General features: G+C 44.1%; 1 protein-coding gene across 1 annotated transcript in view; it reads left to right on the top strand.

The window, feature by feature from the left end:
- LOC124555531 (src kinase-associated phosphoprotein 2-A-like) overlaps nucleotides 1-20,655 on the top strand; it is a 247,144-nt gene that overhangs the window by 148,277 nt on the left and 78,212 nt on the right. The gene's annotated exons all lie outside the window — the stretch shown is intronic.

Genomic DNA, 20,655 nt, shown 5'->3' with positions numbered 1-20,655 from the left:
AATGGTTTAAATGGCTCTGAGCACTATGGGACTTAACATCTGAGGTCATCAGTCCCCTAGACTTAGGACTGCTTAAACCTAACTAATCTAAGGACATCACACACATCCATGCCCGAGGCAGGATTCGAACCTGCGACCGTAGCAGCAGCGCGGTTCCGGACTGATGCGTCTAGAACCGCTCTGCCACAGCGGCTGGCGATAGCTGTTTCCATTACTCTCTGTTTCTGTCTTAACCCATTTAAAGCCTACGATTTTCTTCATTGCTTTATCCCATCGGCTGTGTGGTCTGCTTTGTGGTCTTCGCCTCTCTCTGCGATTCCGTTTTAGTACTGCTTTTGTCCATTTTCCATCATTTCTACGTGCGATATTGCCTGCGTATTCCGATTGTAGAGCCTTTACCCTTTCCACAACATTCTGAATTCTTCCCCGATCGCCGGTCGGGGTGGCCGGGCGGTTCTAGGCACTACAGTCTGGAACCGCGCGACCGCTACGGTCGCAGGTTCGAATCCTGCCTCGGGCATGGATGTGTGTGATGTCCTTAGGTTAGTTAGGTTTAAGTAGTTCAAAGTTCTAGGGGACTGATGACCTCAGAAGTTAAGTCCCATAGTGCTCAGAGCCATTTGACCCATCTTCCCCGATCGTTCTTAGCGAAACCTAGGAGTGACGTTGCCATAGCTCTCTGTCGTGTTTTAGTTTTCTTTTAAAAAACTCTTTTAATATCCAAGTTTCACAGGCATTGTTAGTACCGGAAGAACGTACTGTTAGAAAACAACCTTCTTTAAAAAAAAATGTTGGTGTGTTAGATTTAAAAACTGTTGCGTTTCTTTCATAAGCCTTCTAACTTAGTATTATTGTTACTAATAATTAGTAATTAATTATTAATTGTTAATGGTAGGTACTACATTTAATTTATGTAAAGCGTCCTAACAATGGAATCAAAGATATTTCTGTATGTGCCCAGCAGTTGTGTAATCGTAATTGTAATCATGTATTCACTTACTAAAACCTGTCACATGGAATTGGAACAGCAGAAATCAACACTTTTAAAAAACTCCTTCCACCGAAAGTCATATAATAGATGCAATACATCTGTATTAATGTTAAATTGTGCCTGCAATCAAGTAAATACTCCATAAATATTTTTTGCGCATGTGAATCCGAAGTCATGGTGTTGTATGCCGTAACGTTTCGCCCACTTGAGACAGTGACCGAAAGACTGATTTACAGAACAACATGTCGAAGTGATCACGTACTGGAAAAGTTATATCGGAGGTGACAACGGTTGTGGAACCCAAAACGGACATTCAGGACTTTCACATGTCCTCTTACGTTTAGCGGATGACCATGACAACATTAAATTGATTCCATTTGAAATAGCGCAAGAAATTAAAAAATCAACAGTATGGGAACGAGTTTTTGGTGGTGAAATTTATTTCATTTTCGCCATTTTGTTGCTGCTATTTTGTCTGCTAGTTTATTATAAGCCCAAGGATGATGACTATTCCAAATCGATATGGAAACGACAATTTCGTGGTAGAGGTCACCTATCCGTGTCTAACACCTGCCATTTACCAGCTGTTTCATCCATTTAGTTTCGGCAGGAAGTGGTTGGTTGGTTGTTTTGGGGAAGGAGACCAGACAGCGTGGTCATAGGTCTCATCGGTTTAGGATGTGGAAGGAAGGCGGCCGTGCCCTTTCAGAGGAACCATCCCGGCATTTGCCTGGAGTGATTTAGGGAAATCACGGAAAACCTAAATCAGGATGGCCGGACGCGGGATTGAACCGTCGTCCTCCCGAATGCGAGGCAGGAAGTGAGCTTCCGACAAGTTACGCTGTTTAAATTACACTCGTTACCAGCCATGCGACCATCGCTATCTGTTCTGCGTCAAAGTACTGTAGCCTAAGTCAGCAGCTCTCCCAATCCCCTACACATGGAATCAATCAATGGTTTCTCTATATTCCCTGTGTCCGTCACGTACTGTTTTCTATTAATGAATAAAAAACTGTCAAAATAGCGATAGTTCCATACATTATCAGATAAAATCAATTTTGGCCAAATAACAATTGACTCATGCCAAAGAATTCGAAAATTTTGAAATCTGCAAAATTAATGAAAAAGTTTGGTATTCGACAAATAACATCAATAAGCAGTTTGGGTACCATGTTGAGCAATGCATCACGAGTAGTGATGTGAACACTGCTCTGGCAAAACGACTCTGGGCGCAGCAAGAATATGGAGAGAACTAAAAGAAACACACTTCCAGACGGCGTCGCAAGGCGGCTCATTGAGTTTGTGCTCGGAAGATGAAGCTGGTCAATAAGTGAGATGACTTGTTTGTTTCTGAACTCCTCATTCCGCAAGACAAGCTCTGTATAATCGAGCATTATCGTCCTGAAGGATGGGACCGTTATTTATTGCACCGTGGTAAGGGTATTGCTATGCATCAAGATGTCATCTCTACAGATGTGTGCAGTCACAGTAATGAGTCTTGTTTTTGAATGAAGTCGCATGAGTAGTACAAAAAATGTGTTCATTAAATTTTTATTATTATCGCCATGTCTTAGGAATCGTGATGCTTCTGTTATAATAAATAAACAAACACCGCCTGTTTCACAACTTTTTATATACTAGCTACTGGCCATAATCCGTGTTGCAGAGCGTCTTCTGATCTGGCGCTCCAAAGTGCAGTTTGTCAGCAGTTGTGTAAAACTCAACTGTTGACAAACTCCGCTCTTGAGCGCCAAATCTGAAGATGAACTGCAACGCAGATTGAAACCGGTAGTCGGTAAATAAAAAGTTGTGATCCAGACGGTGTTTGTGTATTTATTGTTCGTTAAATGTTCAAAAAATGGCTCTGAGCACTATGGGACTCAACTGCTGAGGTCATTAGTCCCCTAGAACTTAGAACTAGTTAAACCTAACTAACCTAAGGACATCACAAACATCCATGCCCGAGGCAGGATTCGAACCTGCGACCGTAGCGGTCTTGCGGTTCCAGACTGCAGCGCCTTTAACCGCACGGCCACTTCGGCCGGCCGTTAAATGTTAATACTAATCATGTATACGTACACTGCAAACTGATTCGTTCCACATCATTTCTATAAAATAATTGTTTAGAATCTCCATAGAACATGTAACTAACTAACTAACTAACTAACTAGATGTGAAGATCAATGCGTAGACCGAAGAATATACGAGACCAGAAGCAGTGCCTCGTCTGTCGGAACCCCTTTCACGGTCTTTTTTGTTTTAGAATGGGTTAGGGATTATCTCACAATGTGAACCAGTCAGATGTTACTTTGCAAGGCCAACTGGCCGTCGCCCGTGGGGATAACGGTGCTACATTGAGCTGCAGTCCACTGTTCAGAGCAAAAGCTTTTATCTCTGATGGGCCGAGAAGTGTATACAGGTGGCTGGTCCCATCGCATGCATACCACCTTCACGAAGCTTCGTGCACACAGCACTCAATATTATCTTTCTGGTGGTTGTAGCAAGGTCAGATTGTGTTTGGGATGGGGTCGCAGTTCCATTACTTCGAGTGTGTCAGAAAAAATATCTGTTGTCGGAGCGACGACGTAGCACTTCTCTGTCCTTGTCTAAATATTCGAGAATGCCAAACTTGTGTTCAGAAAGTGTTTGCACAGAATATTGACAGTAAAAAGATGATCATTTAACGAGCTGCGGCATGTATGGGGGTTTGAAATGCCTCAAAATCAACAACATCCTCCTACATCTACTTCTGTGCTCCAGAATGAACCGTACACCGAGAGTACATCGCGTACTGGTACTATATTGCTCCTTCTTATTCTGTGAATGGATGGCATGGTGGAAGAAATTCTGTCGGTACCTGTATGTGTAGGCTGAAATGTCTCCAATTTTACTGCAGCTGTCATTACACGAGATATGTATTGGAGGAAATAATAAGTTTGTTGACTCTTGGACGTGTCTGCTATGAATACTGATGGTAAAGATCTCCACTACCCGTTTTTTGTAGGGTGTCCCCCTGAAGTCTATTCAACATTTATGTAAACATATCACGTTGCCTAAACCAAGAACGAATCGTACACGTCTTCTTTGACTCTTCAGTACTTCTTCCGTTAGCAGAAATTGGTAAGACTAACGAACAAGACTCTAGACACGGTCGAACAAGGATTTTGTATGCAACGTTATTCTGGACGGAATATCACTTGACTCTAATTCTCCCGCTACATCGAAGAGTGGTATCTTTCTTCTCCACCGACAGACGTATTTAGTAATTCTCAACAAATCGGTTGTTGCTGATCACAGTGACTGATAGCTGATCGTGCAGTGAGACAATATGTGCTCATCTTCCTATTTACGTAGACTGCACATAATTTTTTTATGTTCAGGAGCCAGGCAATGGATACTGATCAGCTGAAAGTATCTTTGTTTACCGTAAGAAATTCTAACCACAGCCGCGCAGAGTGGCCGCGTGGTTTGAGGCGTCATGTCACGGATTGCGTTGCCCCTTCCGCCAGAGGTTCGAGTCCTCCCTCTGTCATGGGTGTGTGTATGTGCGTCGTTCTTAGCATAAGTTAGTTTAAGTAGTGTGTAAGTCTAGGGACCGATGACCTAAGCAGTTTGGTCCCTCAGGAATCCACACACGTTTGAACGTTCTAGCGACATCTCCCTGTACACAACAGCCTCAGTGAACAACAGTCGTGATCTGGCAGGTCTATAACGTTGGAAGAATTTCATGGAAATGTGTAGTCTACCACCCATGCAGGAGGTATGCCACAAAGATCTCCTTCGACTGATTCTTGGCTATTGCTCGTTAACATAAGACAAAACAGATAGTGAGAATAAATAGAAAAGCAGCATGTTTTGTCAAGGCCTCATTACGTATGCGCGGGCGTCCGCAGCTCTCGGTCTAGACGCTAGCGTCGCTGCCTCTGGACCACGATGTCCGGGTTCGATTCCAATCCGGGTTTGGGATTTTTCTCTACCCGAGCGAGTGGGTGTTTGTGTGGTTCTCATCATTTCATCATCATCATCATCATCATCATCATAATTCGTGATAATGTCTAGCTTGGACTGTGTAAAAATTGGACTGTGTAAAAATTGGGTCTTTGTACGGGTGCTGATGACTGCACACTTGAGCCCCCCAAAAACCAAACATTATCATAAGTATGTGAGGGAGTGTCACAGAGATGCTCATCCAACTCCAGTGGAAGAAAATGGCTCTGAGCACTATGGGACTTAACATCTGAGGTCATCAGTCCCCTAGACTTAGAACTACTTAAACCTAACTGACCTAAGGACATCACACACAGCCATGCACGAGTCAAATGGCTCTGAGCACTATGGGACTCAACTGCTGAGGTCATCAGTCCCCTAGATCTTAGAACTAGTTAAACCTAACTAACCTAAGGACATTACAAACATCCATGCCCGAGGCAGGATTCGAACCTGCGACCGTAGCGGTCTTGCGGTTTGCACGAGTCAGGATTCGAACCTGTGACCGTAGCAGCAGCGCGGTTCCGGACTGATGCGCCTAGCCAGTGGAACAAATTGCATAAGAAATACACTACTGGTCATTAAAATTGCTACACCAAGAAGAAATGCAGGTGATAAACGCGTATTCATTGGACAAATATATTATACTAGAACTGACATGTGATTACATTTTCACGCAATTTGGGTGCATAGATCCTGAGAAATCAGTACCCAGAACAACCACCTCTGGCCGTAATAACGGCCTTGATACGCCTGGGCATTGAGTCAAACAGAGCTTAGATGGCATGTACAGGTACAACTGCCCATGCAGCTTCAACACGATACCACAAGTCATCAACAGTAGCGTCTGGCGTATTGTGACGAGCCAGTTGCTCGGCCACCATTGACCAGACGTTTTCAGTTGGTGAGAGATCTGGAGAATGTGCTGGCCAGGGCAGCAGTCGAACATTTCTTGTATCCTGAAAGGCCTGTACGGGACCTGCAACATGCGGTCGTGCATTATCCTGCTGAAATGTAGGGTTTCGTAGGGATCATATGAAAGGTAGAGCCACGGGTCGTAACACGTCTGAAATGTAGCGTCCGCTGTTCAAAGTGCCGTCAATGCGAACAAGAGGTGACAGAGACGTGTAACCAATGGCATCCCATACCATCACGCCGGGTGATACTCCAGTATGACGATGACGAATACACGCTTCCAATGTGCGTTCACCGCGATGTCGCCAAACACGGATGCGACGATCATGATGCTGTAAACAGAACCTGGGTTCATCCGAAAAAATAACTTTCTGCCATTCGTGCACCCAGGTTCGTCGTTGAGTACACAATCGCAGGCGCTCCTGTCTGGGATGCAGCGTCAAGGGTAACCGCAGCCGTGGTCTCCGAGCCGATAGCCCGTGCTGCTGCAAACGTCGTCGAACTGTTCGTGCAGATGGATGTTGTCTTGCAAACGTCCCTATCTGTTGACTCAGGGATCGAGACGTGGCTGCACGATCCGTTACAGCCATGCGGATAAGATGCCTGTCATCTCGACTGCTAGTGATACGAGGCCGTTGGAATCCAGCACGGCGTTCCGTATTACCCTCCTGAACCCACTGACTCCATATTCTGCCAACAGTCACTGGATCTCGAACAACGCGAGCAGCAATGTCGCGATACGATAAACAGCAATCACGATAGGCTGCAGTCCGACGAATATACGCTTCCAATGTGCGTTCACCGCGATGTCGCCAAACACGGATGCGACGATCATGATGCTGTAAACAGAGCCGATAGCCCGTGTTGCTGCAAACGTCGTCGAACTGTTCGTGCAGATGGATGTTGTCTTGCAAACGTCCCTATCTGTTGACTCAGGGATCGAGACGTGGCTGCACGATCCGTTACAGCCATGTCATCTCGACTGCTAGTGATACGAGGCCGTTGGAATCCAGCACGGCGTTCCGTATTACCCTCCTGAACCCACTGACTCCTTATTCTGCTAACAGTCACTGGATCTCGAACAACGCGAGCAGCAATGTCGCGATACGATAAACAGCAATCACGACAGGCTGCAATCCGACGAATACACGCTTCCAATGTGCGTTCACCGCGATGTCGCCAAACACGGATGCGACGATCGTGATGCTGTAAACAGAACCTGGGTTCATCCGAAAAAATAACTTTCTGCCATTCGTGCACCCAGGTTCGTCGTTGAGTACACCATCGCAGGCGCTCCTGTCTGGGATGCAGCGTCAAGGGTAACCGCAGCCGTGGTCTCCGAGCCGATAGCCCGTGCTGCTGCAAACGTCGTCGAACTGTTCGTGCAGATGGATGTTGTCTTGCAAACGTCCCTATCTGTTGACTCAGGGATCGAGACGTGGCTGCACGATCCGTTGCAGCCATGCGGATAAGATGCCTGTCATCTCGACTGCTAGTGATACGAGGCCGTTGGAATCCAGCACGGCGTTCCGTATTACCCTCCTGAACCCACTGACTCCATATTCTGCTAACAGTCACTGGATCTCGAAGAACGCGAGCAGCAATGTCGCGATACGATAAACAGCAATCACGATAGGCTGCAATCCGACCTTCATCAAAGTCGGAAACGTGATGGTACGCATTTCTCCTTCTTACACGAGGCATCACAACAACGCTTCATCAGGCAACGCGGGTCAACTGCTGTTTGTGTATGAGAAATCGGTTGGAAACTTTCCTCATGTCAGCACGTTGTAGGTGTCGCCACCGGCGCCAACCTTGTGTGAATGCTCTGGAAAGCTAATCATTTGCATATTACAGCATCTTTTTCCTGACGGTTAAATTTAGCGTCTGTAGCACATCATCTTCGTGGTGCAGGAATTTTAATGGCCAGTAGTGTACGTATTAAGTAGAGGTTTAGTACTTATCTGGGAACACACGGTCTAAGAAGAGTCGGGAAATATTCTAATTTGTCCCACATGCATATCATGATGTGACTATGGCGGTGAAATCAGAGAAACACTAGTTCTCGCGAAGGATTATCGATTGTCGTTCTTTCTACGTATTATTGGGGAATGTCATAGGAAATGGGAAAAACGCAATTTTTATGCAAAGCATCTCCCGCCTCACGCAGTAAGATACTATACGGAGTAAAAATGTACACTATGTAATGAGAAGTATCCGGACACAACTATGCAATGTGAAGGTGACCACAAGATAGCACGAGATGGGGGGACCCGGCGGTATAAAAGGAGGCAGGGACTACTGTGTAGTCAGTAGAGAAGCAGCAACAGCAGAATGGGTCGGTTAGGAGAGCACAATGGCATCGAAAGTGGGCAAGTCACTGGATGTCACCTGAGTAAACAATCCATCAGGGACACTTCAAACATTCTAAAGTAGCCTATGTTCCCTGTGTGACGTGACTATGAAGTGGAAAGGCGAGGGAACAATCACAGCTAAACCAATGCCGCGCACTTCATGGGACGGACAACGGCCGCCGAGCGTTGCAGAGGGTGATAGTAAAGAGTCGCATGATATCAGTGGCAAGAGTCATCTGTGAGTTCCCAACTACTACCAGCAGTCAACATGGAATGAGTGCGGAGTTAAGAGAAAGGGGTACGATGGCCGTGCAGCTCCTCATAAGCCACCAATTTCTGTAGTCAGTCCCAAGTAACGCTTGAGGCGGTTTAAAGAGCTACGTCACCGGATGGCGGGTGACTGGAAAAAGAGTGATTTGGAGTGACAACTCACGCTATGCGCTGTGGCAATGTGATGGGAGGGTTTGGATTTGACGAATGCCTGGAGAATGGTACCTGCCATCATGTGTAGCGCCCACAGTGAAGTACACTCATGCTCATAAATTAAAGATAATTGCAGAATGTGGTGCCACACAACGTGGCTCTACGCAAAACTGGCGCTAATAGCGTAGGCACATAGGGAACACACACGACACATATCTGTAAGTTGAGAAAACCGCCCTGAAACACATGTGCTATATATAAAACGCCACTGTTTCCTGCGCATGTACCCCGACATCAATATGAGATATGATCATCATGCAGACGTACACAGGCCGCACAACGGGTTGGCATTCTCTGGATCAGGTGGTCGAGCAGCTGCTGGGGTATAGCCTCCCATTCTTGCACCAGTGCCTGTCGGAGCTCCTGAAGTATCCTAGGGGTTTGAAGACTTGTAGTGATAATTTGACCGAGAGCATTGTGGGGCGGCGGGTGGATATATTGAATAAATGTTTTGTATTTATGCTGTTTGCCGTTCTCAACACTGGCTCTCTAACTACAATATTGACAACCAGAAAGTGATTAGCAAAACGTGAAGCCTGTAATTAGTATTCCTAGTGCCCACTTCATCTGAGAAATACATTTATAGCTACAGCTTATAGCTCTAAGGAGATTGTCTGGGATTCATAATCCAAAAACCATTCTCTCTAAAATGTTCACTATATGCTGAAAGTCACAGACCAAAAAGAATCCACACAATCCAACTACCAGAGCAGTTCAGAGTCAAATGCGCTGATGCCACTATAACTGTTCAAATTAAATGTTTAAGTGAATGCTCGCCATAATTTGATGATAATGTTCATCAAACGCCACGCTAAATAATGGTAGGATGTCTGTCCTGTGGCGGCACGTGAAAATACGATCTACGCAAACTGAAGATAGATCATTAAAGTCATCCCAGAATTAACACTTCACTCGAAAATGATTTCATGGTTACGCGTATCCCGAGTAACTTATTACAGCATCCGAGGCTGTTTATATCAACGATACCGACGCGACGCGACTCCCGGCACAGGTGGTGCGCTAATCAGCGTTTGGAGAGAACTGGGGCCTTCTCTTCTCGCGCTGCGTTCTTACATATACTTACATATAAAGCCGCGGTGCGGACGGCTAAGGGAACGCCTGATCAAATCTGCTCTCCCGACTAGCCGCTGGGCTAGTAATGCACCACTTTAAGTTATCGAATAAATCATTGCTTCCTTTGCTGATGGCCGATGAAGCTTTCAATTTAATTGTGCAATCAGCACACAAGTAATCATAATAAAAGTCTGACGTGGCTAAGTCAAATATTTTTGGCGAGAGAATTAATTTAATTACACTACACACAGTAGACGAGCTCTGAACTTGCTCTTTGGAGATACGCAATAGCTATAGTTTTATAGTTATTCGGTTGAAACTTCTCACATTTTTATGATTATAGCGGATCTCCCTTCTACTTGAATCTAAATACCCTAGCTTTATTTATTCGCCTACTTAATCTATCTTGCTTCCTTAATTTCTAAGACAAAAACCAGAAAATCATGAATTTCAACTAAAATTTTAATTTGTGAGATCCAGAATACTGTTTCTACTAAATTATTATGCAAAAGGAATCTAAATATAAATGTTTAAGTTTCTAGCTCTTTTCCGTTGCGCCAATGATTTTTACAGAAAAACATCCAAATTTCGAAAATGGTTAAAGTTATTGAACTGATATCCAATACATATTGATTTTGTATTACTCCTGACATGCTAGAAACGTTTCAGATTATTTACTTCATTTTGAAGTATTGCGCAATATTTATGACGTCAGAGCTAGCTACAGCGGACTAGGCTGGCACACAATGGAAAGACTGATGTGAATTTTATAAGGAGTGAGTATGCTGCATCCCTACAGCATCTCAGATGTGTTCGATGAGGTTTAGGTCTGGAGAATAGACAGGCCACTCCATTCGCCTGATATCTTCTGTTTCAAGGTACTCTTCCACGATGGCAGCTCGGTGGGGCCGTGCTTTATCATCCATCAGGACGAAGGTGGGACCCACTGCATCCCTGAAAAGGCGGACATACTGGTGCAAAATGACGTCCCGATACACCTGGCCTGTTACAGTTCCTCTGTCAAAGACATGCAGGGGTGTACGTGCACCAATCAAAATCCCACCCCACACCATCAAACCACGACCTCCATACAGGTCCCTTTCAAGGACATTAAGGGGTTGGTATCTGGTTCCTGGTTCACGCAAGATGAAAACTGTTCAGACTGTACCTGGAATCGTCCGTGAACATAATCTGGGATCACTGTTCCAAAGACCGTATGACCGTGTACTGTGTTGTTGACACCAGGCTTTACGGGCTCTCCTGTACCCAGGGGTCAGTGGAATGCACCTTGCAAGTCTCCGGGCGAATAAACCAAGTCTGCTCAGTCGTCTGTAGACTGTGTGTCTGGAGACAATACTGTTCCAGTGGCTGTGGTAAGGTCCCTAGCAAGGCTACCTGCAGTACTCCCTGGCCGTCTGCGGGCACTGATGGTGAGATATCGGTCTTCTTGTGGTGTTGTACACTGTGGACGTCCCGTACTGTAGCGCCTGAACACGTTTCCTGTCAGCTGGAATCGTTGCCATAATCTCGAGATCACACTTTGTGACACGCGGAGGGCCCGTGCTACGTCCTGCTGTGTTTCACCAGCCTCCAGTCGCCCTAGTATTCTACCTCTAATAACGTCATCAATATGTGTTCTTTGAATCAATTTCAACACTCAGTCACCATCAGCCCGTCCAAAAACGTCTGCACACTTACTCGCTGCACCGTACTCTGACATGCACCAACCCACCTCTGCGTGTGTGGACTGCTGCCAGTGCCACCGTGCGACGACCGCAGGTCAAATGCACCCCGAGGTGATTTAAACCCGCAAACCGCCCACCAGATCGTTGTTTCACCATGTATCAGCATTATCGTTAATTTATGAGCGTGGGTGTACAATGGAGTGGTTGTTACGGTATGGGGCTGTTTTTTGTGGTTAGGGTGTGTTCGCCTTATTTCACTGTAGAAAACATTAAATTTGGTAGAATATCAACACATTTTACAGCATTGTGTACTGCATGTAGCAGAGGAACAGTTCGGAGACGATAGTTGTTTGTATCAACACGACAATACACCCTGTCATAAAGCAGCATCTGTGAGGCAATGGTTTGTGGACAATGACATTCCTGAAATGAACTGACCTGCCATGCCCTGAATCCAGGCCTGAACGCAATGGAACATCTTTGGAATATCTTATAATGTCGACGACGCTCCAGACCCTAATGTCCGACATTACTATCTTCTCTGGTTTCGTATGACTGGGTGTTGTGTGATGTCCTTAGGTTAGTTAGGTTTAAGTAGTTCTAAGTTCTAGGGGACTGATGACCATAGATGTTAAGTCCCATAGTGCTCAGAGCCATTCTCTGGTTTCGGCTCTAGAGGAAGAATGGGCTGCCATTCCTCCAAGGAAGTTCAGACACCTCATTGTAAGTGTCCCCACCAGAGTCCGCGCTGTCATAAAGACGATGGATGGGCACACCTCATATTAATGTCCACTAATGGGTGTCCGTATACTTCTCGCCAGTGTAGCTGTAGATCGTGAGTGGGAACGAACCTGTCACAAGGGCAACTCAAATTTCTCTCCTGACGTTTTTTCCTTATTAAGAACAACGTTCTTAGTAGACATCAATCTAATTACGTACGTGTTACATTATGGACCAGGTACGTCTTTTATGCAGGTATAACGATTGACGGTGCGAACTTTGTTGAAGCTTTTCCAGTACACTCATGGCATCAACCTGCCATCTTTAGAGGAAATAATTAGTATAAAAAAATAATAAAAAATAAATGTAAAGCTAAGAAAACAGTAGGATTTGCGACGTATGCTCAATAATTCTGAAACAAATTTACGGCTGTCGTTTTGTTCATGTAACCTGCAGCGAGACTCGAATGGCATGTGCCTTGTTTCAATCACGTGGGACAGTAACTCTCCTTGTATGGAACGAATTCATTTGTTTTTCAATTTGGCATTTCCTAATTTTTATATCTGTAATTTTTGCATTCACACAATAGTGTCAAGTGTAGGGAAAGATCAAAAAGTTCCATTTGAGGGCGTTACTGCAGCTTATATGCAACGTAACGTGACTCAGACGCCAGAATATAAACACATACATGTAGGCAAGTTATTACTGTGGCATTCGTCTTTCCGACACGCTCACTGTAAATGTGGAAACGTGAACTATGGCGACATTATTACCAATTGCGTCCAAACAGGATCAGCGTCTGTTACTCTTTTCTTGGCTGCCGAAGGACAAACACTGGTAGACATCTATTATAGAATGAAGAATGTTTGTGTGTGATAGCATGCCTCTAGAAAACCACCGCTGTGGAATGGTGCGCCAAGTTCCGCGCTGGTCACGGCTCGACACGAGCCTGTGGTCGATCTAGAGGGGCCAGCCTCATCCATTACAGACAAGTGAGAGACACTCGAGCATCCGCCCTATAGCCCTTATCTCTCTCCATCCGATTATCACGCCTTCGTTCGCTTAAAACAGATATTGGAGCGTTGAAGATCCCTGTCGGAAGAGGCTGTGCAGCAGGCAGTTACGGACTTCTTCACACAGCAGGATATGGTGTTTTACCAAACGGGTATCTTCAACCTGGTGCGTCGGTGAGATGGTTGCCTCAATGCTCGCGGCGAGTTTGCCTGCTGGGCATACCGATTCTCGACTATACGGCCTCCGAATGGAAACTTCTTGATCGCCCCTTATACAGGGTGTTACAAAAAGGTACGGCCAAACTTTCAGGAAACATTCCTCACACACAAATTAAGAAAAGATGTTATGTGGACATGTGTCCGGAAACGCTTAATTTCCATGCTAGAGCTCATTTTAGATTCGTCAGTATGTACTGTACTTCCTCGATTCACCGCCAGTTGGCCCAATTGAAGGAAGGTAATGTTGACTTCGGTGCTTGTGTTGACATGCGACTCATTGCTGTACAGTACTAGCATCAAGCACATCAGTACGTAGCATCAACAGGTTAGTGTTCATCACGAACGTGGTTTTGCAGTCAGTGCAATGTTTACAAATGCGGAGTTGGCAGATGCCCATTTGATGTATGGATTTCCACGGGGCAATAGCCGTGGCGCGGTAAATTTGTATCGAGACAGATTTCCAGAACGAAGGTGTCCCGACAGGAAGACGTTCGAAGCAATTGATCGGCGTCTTAGGGAGCACGGAACATTCCAGCCTATGACTCGCGACTGGGAAAGACCTAGAACGACGAGGACACCTGCAATGGACGAGGCAATTCTTCGTGCAGTTGACGATAACCCTAATGTCAGCGTCAGAGAAGTTGCTGCTGTACAAGGTAACGTTGACCACGTCACTGTATGGAGAGTGCCATGGAAGAACCAGTTGTTTCCGTACCATGTACAGCGTGTGCAGGCTCTATCAGCAGCTGATTGGCTTCCACGGGTACACTTCTGCGAATGGTTCATCCAACAACGTGTCAATCCTGATTTCAGTGCAAATGTTCTCTTTACGGATGAGGCTTCATTCCAACGTGATCGAATTGTAAATTTTCACAATCAACATGTGTGGGCTGACGAGAATCCGCACGCAATTGTGCAATCACGTCACCAACACAGATTTCCTGTGAACGTTTGGGCAGGCATTGTTGATGTCTTGATTGGGCCCCATGTACTTCCACCTACGCTCAATGGAGCACGTTGTCATGATCTCATACGGGATACTCTACCTGTGTTGCTAGAACATGTGCCTTTACAAGTACGACACAACATGTGGTTCATGCACGATGGAGCTCCTGCACATTTCAGTCGAAGTGTTCGTACTCTTATCAACAGATTCGGTGACCGATGGATTGGTAGAGGCGGGCCAATTCCATGGCCTCCACGCTCTCCTGACCTCAACCCTCTTGACTTTCATTTATGGGGGCATTTGAAAGCTCTTGTCTACGCAAATGTAGAGACTCTTCGTGCTCGTATTGTGGACGGCTGTGATACAATACGCCATTCTCCAGGGCTGCACCAGCGCATCAGGAATTCCATGCGACGGAGGGTGGATGCATGTATCCTCGCTAACGGAGGCCATTTTGAACATTTTCTGTAACAAAGTGTTTGAAGTCACGCTGGTACGTTCTGTTGCTGTGTGTTTCCATTCCATGATTAATGTGATTTGTAGAGAAGTAATAAAATGAGCTCTAACATGGAAAGTAAGCGTTTCCAGACACATGTCCACATAACATATTTTCTTTCTTTGTGTGTGAGGAATGTTTCCTGAAAGTTAGGCCGTACCTTTTTGTAACACCCTGTATAAGTTATTCGCGATCTTTTACAGCGAGTCCGCAGCTCGTGGTCGTGCGGTAGCGTTTTCGCTTCCCACGCTCGGGTTCCCGGGTTCGATTCCCGGCGGGGTCAGGGATTTTCTTTGCCTCGTGATGACTGGGTGTTGAGATGTCCTTAGGTTAGTTAGGTTTAAGTAGTTCTAAGTTCTAGGGGACTGATGACCATGCTCAGAGCCTTTTGAACCATTTTTTTATGGTGAAGCTATTTTTAAAGGTATAATTTGATATTTTAGCATCTATTTTATTCGTTGTCATCACGATAAATGACCATGTGAAATTTGATTGATTGCATGATTTTACTTTAGGACCTAAGTTTAGAATTTTTTGACTGCTCAGAAAATAGTTTTGCTTTCAAATTCTGTAAATTCTGCAGACTGAGATGTCTTTTCAGTTTTTTGATTCCGTTCACTTTTTGTTTGGGGCAGGTATTTGGCTCCGTTTGAATGTGCAGAGAAGCCCTCTCACCATTTTTAGCAATCTTCTGGTTTTGATGCTGAACCGAGATGGATCTTTACCATGACTCACAATTGTCGACAGAAAAAATGTTCTTAGCACGTGTACTACAATACTTCTGAATTTGTGCCATTATTTCTGCAGGAATAATAGTTTATATAACGGTTCTGAATTTACCTTAATAGACATCTCTTATACTTTTACTGCAATTATACGCCGCAGCCACTCGTAGCCGTTCTATTTTTCTGATACATGTTCCATACGAAATGGAAGATTTTGTTTTTCTTTAGTTCTTTTTCTTCTAACATTCTGCGTGATGTCTGTCTGTTCTAAGTCGTGTCTCCCTACCACTTTCGCGCAACGACGCTCTGAGCGTGTTTTTTAGGGAATTGACTAGTTTGAACCTGGGACCTGTTGCTGGTAAGGAGACGCCAGACCGCACATGACATGTAGAATTCAGAAGAGTTCAGTGAGACTAGCGATGATATAACCAAATACTTAATGATTTCAGCGTCAGATCCACTGCACTCCCTGTAAAAGAATCTTAATACTAACTAAATTTAGTGGAAGGGGTTCAAGGCTTTCCTATTTTTAGTTAGCTGGTAAAATAACGTCGAAAAAGCAGTTAAGTTTACCATTGGAAATTTTATTCTACTCGCAAAACATTGTTTATAAATTGCGCTATTGATAGAAGGAAATGTTTTAATACAGGATGATAAAAACCAACTGCATTCAGCAAAAATGTGAACGAATATTCCCTGAATGGGTTTCCAAGTCCTACAATGGATCGAAGGATGACCTATGCCATATCACATCAATAATCTAGGTTTAAATTAAGTTTCACAAAAGAGAGAACTATCAAAATGGTCTACAGTGACCCTCAATTATCTTTACTTACTTATCTAACTTGTCGTAAATTACAGTGGCTGATGTGGCTTCTCAATAATTAGATAACAGAGAAATCATCGCGTTTCAGATTTTAACTTACGTAGCAAATGTGAATACCATTAGCTTTAATTGACGATCGACACTATCATTACCTTGTCGGTGTTTGTCAGGGGGCGGCGGCCGGCGCAGCTCCATGCATCTCGCCGTCTCCGAAGCAACTCTTTTCTAACTTCTCCTTACTACCATTTACCGAAGTTGGTTTAAAAAAAAACTATCTGGCTATGTTTTCATCTGTCCAATCAGGGTCTCAATGTTAACCTTAAGCTCTGCCTACAAAAATTATGTCTATCCAATGAGAAACGTTATACTTTTCGTGGTGGGGCAATGTTTTTAACGTTTTAAACGTAACAGAGACGCGAAAAAGTCTCACGCTAAAACTTGTAGCTGGTGTGGCCCTTTTAGGCTTATCGTAAGATCTATACTGTTCTTCTGGAGGGCTCTATCTTTTGACATGGGCTGGGGGGTGGTCCTGTCGGTTAGCCGGCACGGTGGGTGTCCGTCCCTTATCGTAGGGCCTTCTAGCTTAACACGGTTCTGCTCTCGGCTTCTGTTCTCGTTTCGCCCCTCGGAACTGCGTCTGTCTCACGATGGGAAGGTATGACATGCATTTAGGCATTCTTGTGTTAGTCTGTGGTATTCCATTTGCTCACTCGTTACTCGTATTACTTTAGTTAATTTAATGCCACGATTTATTCGGAGCTATGTGACATACTACTGGATTTGCTTATCATGTCAGGGTTTTCATGGAAGGTGTTGGATTTGCCTGACACCTTACATCCTGTCTCATGTTTATTCCACGTATTATCTGTGCGTTACTACCGTTAAAATGTTTGTGATTCTGGGGACTTAACACGAGTGTTTCTGCAGTTAACTAGTATTAGGATTACTTGTTATTTTCCATCACTACACATATAGCTGATATGTTCATGCCTCTGCTCTGTACCAAGTGGTCATGGAACTAACAGAGGGTTTATCTAACTTCAAAAAGTAATCATATATACACTACAAATACTTTGCGACATGAGTAGCTGCCGAGTGTGAATAGTGCTCGCTTCACCTATTCTGGGTGACTCTAAAATTCTCCGTCTGATAGTGATAGTCAAGGCAAGTGATTACGTGATATCGGACTTTCTCCTCCAAAACAGAGAAGCGCAGTTTGTCCAGGAGCTAAGGTTCAAATCTCCAGCCGTGCTTCCAAATCAAGAGTGCCATGTTTGTCGCTCCCATCAGCCGCCAAAAGGAACTGAGGGTAATATCTTGTATCAGGCGAAAGGGCATCATTACTGCAGACACGAAGCGCAACTCACAACTAGCAGCAGCCCGTACGTGCTTCAGCTTCCTGCAGAGGGTGCTTCCCACCTCGGATGAAACTTCCCGTCCACCATACTGAGTTTGCGCAGGGCTTCCTTCCTGACTTGTCTACTATTTTTATGCTGGACTTCATCGCCCAGCAAACAGTGGAACTTTATATAACGAGCAATCCTTCCCGCTGTGCAGGTCTCTACTTTGGAAGAAGCTCTTTCTCAATCCTATGAGATGGGGTAGTTCGTGCTGCCTCAAACATTTCATTAGCAAGTGTCCGCCTCGTAACTTTTGTTGAGGTGTATGGCTACAGTCGAGCCACAAGTACATAGATTCACCATCACTGCAGTTTGTCCGATAAATAATGCATGGGTGCTGTTGGAAGAAACTGGCCATCCTAGGTGTTTTCTGTCATTGTAGAAGCACCAACTACTTTCCTAACACGCACTTGTGTTACACGTACAAATGTTGGAAACAGATTCCAGTGGCGCTGGTTTTTATGAGTTACTTCCGATTAAACAATTACGTTATCAATGTAACCAACAATTTTTGCCATATCTTCTAGAGCTATTCAGTGTTTTTTAATTTCTCTAGTTTATGGAAACCAGTTTTTATCTGTAATACCGCATCTTGTCTGATCAACGCAATACATATTTACTTGTACCTCTCTAAGGGTGTGTCATAATGTTATCACTCGTAAGAATTTTTCATAGATTGCAATATATAGTAAACTAAGTATAGTTTTCGAAACATTGGTTACCAGTAATGAAATTTTCATGGAAATTAATAACTGGTTCCTATTCAGTTCTTTATCACTGAACGTTGAAAAGACGCATTATATGCAATTCGGAAGTTGTAAGACGTTTCTTCCCGGCAATGTCTAAAATATGGTGGCAGGCAGATAGCAGAGGTTGACAGTGTTATGTTCTTGCCATTACAACTCGATAATAAATTCAGGTTTGAGGAGTGTACCATAGAACTGTTGAAGAGCCTAAAGATATCTTTATTTGCGATGTGGAGGTCGTCAGACACAGACGATATAAAAACCAAAATACTGACGTACTTCGCTTACCTCCACTGCACTGTGCCATCGCCGGCCGAAGTGGCCGTGCGGTTAAAGGCGCTGCAGTCTGGAACCGCAAGACCGCTACGGTCGCAGTTTCGAATCCTGCATCGGGCATGGATGTTTGTGATGTCCTTAGGTTAGTTAGGTTTAACTAGTTCTAAGTTCTAGGGGACTAATGACCTCAGAAGTTGAGTCCCATAGTGCTCTGAACCATTTGAACTGTGCCATCCGGGATATTTTCGGGGGTGAGTCATCAAGCTAAGCTGAAGTTTTCCGACTCCAAAAGGGTGTAATATGAATTATTTGTGATGTGAATTCAAGAAAGCCCTACAGTGCTCTGTTCAAGTTACAACCGCATCATGAAGTCCGATAGGAGCAATTGTGAGCATCTGCATTTACATTCCCTCTTATGTCCAGAAACTTCAAGTAAAGGCTGTATTTTTTCTCAGACAGAAGAGCTCATGCGCCATGTCACGGATTGCGTGGCCCCTCCCGCCGGAGGTTCGAGTCCTCCCTCGGGCATGTGTGTGTGTGTGTGTGTGTGTGTGTGTGTGTGTGTGTGTGTGTTCTTAGCATAAGTTAGTTTAAGTATTGTGTAAGTCTAGGGACCGATGACCTCAGCAGTTTGGTCCCTTAGGAATTCACACACACAGAAGAGCTCATGTTTCCTTCTATGCAAGATTACGACAAATGATGCACGTAGTCATTTTCTTTCGCTCTCCCAAATCAAGCTCGATCATGTAGTTTCTTTGAATCATCACGGTTTTACCAAAACTGGGTCCGCAAAATTTAGTTTACTCTGTTCTTGAGGTTAAGGTTATTTCAGCTCTCATAGAAATAGCCAGTTTTGAAATTACAGTAATCTGTGTGCAAGGACAGCTTGCAGAGTCAAACTAATTTAAGTTCAATAATTACTTCCAATAAAGTTTTATTTAATTCTGAACTGGCTTGAGAACTGAAAATAATCATCGAAACACGCATGTTACTGCTCCAAAAGCAAGAAAATCATAGAGGCACTTAAGGTTTTTGTGAATGTGCAGCACGCTTCACCTTTGTTCCTATTACTGATTGGCTTTACTTGACAAATTCCTCGTTTGGTCACTACATGAGCGTTTGTATGCCAAAATACATACATGGAGCTCTTGACTTTAGATTATTCGTGTTATTTACCTAATTAACAGAATCTTCCGTCGGTTCTTGGTAGAACAACATTATAATAATAAATGAAAAGCACCAGTTTGCTTTTGTTCTACAATATTATTTTTATTGCTAACCGGTTTTCGGCTTACAAGGCCATCTTCAGGCATTTACTGAGTATTATCACCAAAGAAGTTAAATGTTAGCAGACAACACTGGAAGAGAAGTAACACATCTAGAGTGAAGTAGAAACATACAGTGAGTAACATCTTTGCAATGAAATAGTAAAAACTGAACAGTACATAAATAACAATGGAGTTGACAGGAAAACCTTTAGCACAATATAAGAATAACATGCCTACATAACGGTATCTATTGATAAACAAAACTATTGAAAGTGGTACATATGGCAATCACATCTAAGTTACACCCGTGTGAGTTCGATGTTTTCGATCGAGAAGTTCGTCAAAGTGTAAGTGATCTTATTCACGACGTATTTTTGCGTCAGAACAAGAAATTATCTATGATTAGGAAGGTGAGTGAACCTCTAACCTCAAACAGTAAACAAAATTTTTCGCAACGTGTAATTAACTTATCGAACTTGGTTCTGTCCCCAAAGGAACAAAAAGTGCTTGAAAAAGGTTTTAAATATGCTC

This window comes from Schistocerca americana, chromosome X (assembly GCF_021461395.2).
Source record: "Schistocerca americana isolate TAMUIC-IGC-003095 chromosome X, iqSchAmer2.1, whole genome shotgun sequence".
NCBI classification, from domain to species: domain Eukaryota; kingdom Metazoa; phylum Arthropoda; class Insecta; order Orthoptera; family Acrididae; genus Schistocerca; species Schistocerca americana.
This window is presented reverse-complemented; position numbering and strand designations above follow the sequence as displayed.